Below are 4,231 nucleotides of genomic sequence, written 5' to 3'. Positions count from 1 at the left end.
ACATGCCATGAATGCAAACAATTGCTAGAAAGTGGAAGTCTCACTGCCAACATACTTACTACCATTTGTATTCACTTTTCACATCTTCCAGTGTGTCCATCAGTCACTGGGCAAACTCCCCCTAAAATAGCGTCTGGGCAAAATCCATTATGTTTCCAATGAACAGCTCCATGCCTGTTTTGGAAAGGTGCACCCCATCTCTGTGAAACATCACAGCACCTTTGATATTGCCATGGTGAATGGTCCGTATTCTGGTGTTGCCCTCTGTCAGGCTAGTGAACTCGGCATTCATTTTCCACACCGAGCGGTTGATGGTCCTTCTATTCCCTTGAGTTCTCCAATCCATCCTGGGAATCATCTGGGACCAGGCCACCACAGTGTTTGGAAACCTCTGTGCAATCCATTCAAGGTCTGCCATGAGCTGCTCCCGTACCCCCTTCCGTCCCACAGACGCAAAATCATTTCCTCCCAGGTGAACCACTATAAGGTCAAGGGGGGGGGCTTTCCTTTTGCTTGGGCAGCGATGATGGCTCCTCGGAGCTGGTGAAGGCGCATCCCCCCCACCCCAAACCAATGCACCGCAAGGCCATCCCTTCCAGACCCAGAAGTAGGTGGCCCTCGGAAATGTCGTGCAGCCCTTTGGATATAAGAGTGGCCGAAAATCCACACAACCCTCATCCTCACTAGGAAATGGAAACAGGAAAACCCCCATGATTATGGCTACACATACATTTTACCACATTACACAACAATTGCACCAATACATGACTCTTGTAACAATCCCTGACACACACTTCACCCATTCGCAAACCACCTCTCATTTGAGATAACAGTAGGTCGACACATAATTGCCACATTATTTTCAGGGAAAGGAGGTGAAGAAGATAGTATGTCACCTTGTGCCAATAACACAGTTGTGCTGGCGCAATTGTAATCAGTAAAAGTTGTCTGCTCCTGTGGCCCACCGCCTGCCCAGCACGGTGGTAAGGTGACTTGCACATGCTACATCGTTACAATTTGGCAGGGTGACTAGTCTCACAGAGGATATGAAGTCCACCGGAAGTGTGCTTTGTACGCTCTCTGAATATAGGTACCCTGACAGAATGTGCCACATTTACCACAAATGGGTGCACCTTCAGACACTTTCAATGTGAGTGTTTCGACCATAGCTCCAGGACCACTAGTGACCTTGGGGGCACTTCACTACCAAGGAAGGGAGGTGGCCAAGGTCACACCCATCACCCACCACTACCCTACATAGCTTCCTGGTCAGCACTACAGCTTTCCTCTCTTGGAAGGGATTGGACCCTGCCAGGGCACCCTGCACCCACTGCTGAATTTGGAGGACAAAATATCCACCTGGGGGACGGACGCCCAAGGCCAATGACACCCCCCTCTCTAGCTACCCTATGTTACAGTTTTTCCCCCTGCTAAAGGATGGGGACCCTGACAGGGCACACTGGGACCACTGCTGAAATTGGACCACAGAAATGGTGAACTTTGCAGTGAAAGGAATGAGCTCTGTAACAAGTGTGCATGGCATGCTCAGAAAAAATGACCATCTATATAACTACTGGAAATTTTTTTTTAAAATTTGCTGCTACTTGTCGGCCAAACCTTTCCTTCTGCAAAGCAGCTGCCTTACTCAATGCAAGGCACACCCATCACTGGCCCCCGACCCTCCCCACTACCCTTTCCCACCCTTATCACTGACAATGCAGCCACAATTCCTTCCACCACAGTAACCCTCCACCCCCACATTACCGAATAATTAATGTTGTACTTACATAAGTCAGCAATAGCTTTTCAGTAGCCGCAACTGCAAAGGAAACATAAAAGAATTGAAATCAATGCTTTGCCTACCAATTACACATCCAAACTGTCTGGCTACTATCTGTACATTTTTCACTTCCTTCCACCAGTTCCATGACACTTCTCAGTAATCTACCACTACGGAAGGCTAGACTGCACACGGATTGGAAATGGAAATAAGACAAGTGGGCATATGGCATCCTGCAGAAAAAACATAACAATAAATAAATCCCGGATATCTGGCACCAAACCATCACTGTTTGGAAACATCTGTGCTATCCATTCCAGTTCCTCCATTAGCAGCTCATGTATCCCTTTCCCTCCCACAGACGTTAAATCTTTTCCTCCCAGCTGCACCACTGTAGGGTGTTGGGGTTGCATCTCCTTTTGCATGGACATCGCTGATGGCTCCTCTGAGCTGGTGAAAGCACTTCCCCCTAACCCCAAACCAATGCACCAGGAGGGCATCCCTTTGAGAGCCAGATGTGGTTGGCCCTCGGAAAATCGTGCAGCCCTTTGGGTGAAAGAGTAGGCAATTATCTGCACAACCCTCATCGTCACTATGATATGGAAACAAGTGAACCCCCATGAATATGCCTATACATACAGTTTACAAACTAGCTGAATGATTGTGTGAACACATGGCTCTTGTAACAATCCCAGACACACACTTCACCCATTCGGACATGCACCTCTCATGTGAATTTACAGTAGGTCTTTACGTAATTGGCACTTGTGTTTTAGGGGAAGGAGGTGGCAAAGAGGTGAGGAAGACAGTATGTCACCTTGTGGCAATAACACAGTTCTGCTGGGGCAATTGTAATCAGTGAAGGTTGTCTGCTCCTGTGGCCCACTGCCTGCACTGCACGGTGGTAAGGTGACTTCCACATGCTACACCATTACACTTTGGCAGGGTGACTAGTCTGACAGAGGATATGACCTGTGCAGCAAGGGTGTTTTGTAACCTCTCCGAATATAGTTCCTATGACAGAATGTGCGCCATTCATTACACATGCACGCAAATTTGGACACTTTGATTGTGAGAAATTGGGGCGCAGCTCCTAAAGTACTGGTGAACTTGGGGCCATTCAACTACCAAGGCAGAGAGGCAGCCAAGGTCACACACATCAACCACCACCACACTACATCTCTGCCTGGCCAGCACTGCAGCTTTCCCCTCTAGGACGGGATGGGGACCGTGCCGGGGCACCCTGCACCCACTGCTGCATTTGAGGGACTAAATATCCATCTGGGAGATGGACGCCCAAGGGCAATGACTTCATCCCCCACCCCTCCTGCCCCTCTAGCTACCCTGCGTTACAGCTTTTCCCCCTGCAAAAGGATGGGGAGCCTGGCGGGGCTCACTGGGACGACTGCTGGAAAAGGACCACAGAAATGGTGATCGTTGCAGTAAAAGTAGTGTTCTCTGTATCAAGTACGCGTACCATGCTCAGAACAAAATGACCATCTGCATTACTACCGGCAACATTTTTGAAAAGGAGCTGCTACTTATGTCGGCAAATTTTTCCTTCTGCAAAGCAGCCACCTTCCTCAATGCAAGGCACTCCCATCAGTGTCCCCCGAACCGCCCTACTACCCTTTCTCACCCATACCACTGACACTGCAGCCACAGTTTCTCCCACCACAGTAACCCTCCACCCGCACATTACCAAGTAATATATGTGGTACTTACATAAATCAGCATAAGCTTTTCAGTAGCCGCAACTGCAACAGAAACATAAAAGATTTACATTCAGTGCTTTGCCTACCAATAACACATCCAAACTGTCTGGCATATATCTGTACTTTTTTCAGCTCCTTCCACCACATACATGAAACTTCTCAGTCATCTACCTCCACAGAAGGCTGGACTGCACAGTGATAGCAAACTGGCCTAAGACCAATGGGTGTATGGCAACCCCCAGCACACAAAAAAAACATTGCACAGATGGCTAAGTGGCAAACTTCCCTCCCAGGGAAACAGCACTGTTCAGCTGCACTGGGGGGGCGTTTTGTCCGCAACCCGGGCAAGTGTGTTCCTGGCCACCCCAATCCCTCCCCAGAGCACCCACTTCCTTCACAACAGAACACTACAGGCCCTGTTCACCCCCAACCCAATAGCAATGTGCCCTCCACCCACTATAAAATGTTGGAATAAGCAAAATTTCATACGTACATAACAAGGGAGAAGCTTGAACTGCTCAAGACCTGTAAAGGAAGAACAAAACATATATTATCTGTGTCAGCCCACCCAAATACCAGACCACCCATATTGGCCCCCCTGTTGCATTGGCCTGTATGTTTTGGGCACCCCGGCGCCAGACTGGCACACCAATGTGCCCCTCTACGCCAAGGCAGGTATAGTAAACGAAGAACCCAATTCAAAATGGCAGGCTGCCCTTTTCTGGGGGAGGAGGGG

The 4,231-nt window shown here is 49.0% G+C and overlaps 1 long non-coding RNA gene across 1 annotated transcript; it reads right to left on the bottom strand.

Annotated features, from left to right (window-relative positions):
- Window positions 1–570: 570 nt before the first annotated feature.
- On the bottom strand, window positions 571–4,020 carry LOC138565844 (uncharacterized). The gene is made up of 4 exons (XR_011301653.1): window positions 3,989–4,020; window positions 3,506–3,537; window positions 1,788–1,819; window positions 571–683 (listed from the first exon to the last, which is right to left on the bottom strand). It is a non-coding gene; the product is annotated as an uncharacterized lncRNA (long non-coding RNA).
- Between the last annotated feature and the right edge of the window lie 211 nt (window positions 4,021–4,231).

This window comes from Ambystoma mexicanum, chromosome 2p, assembly GCF_040938575.1.
Source record: "Ambystoma mexicanum isolate Mex_15411 chromosome 2p, UKY_AmexF1_1, whole genome shotgun sequence".
NCBI lineage: Eukaryota > Metazoa > Chordata > Amphibia > Caudata > Ambystomatidae > Ambystoma > Ambystoma mexicanum.
Note: the sequence above shows the minus strand (reverse complement) of the source record. Positions and strands in the feature narration are given on the sequence as shown.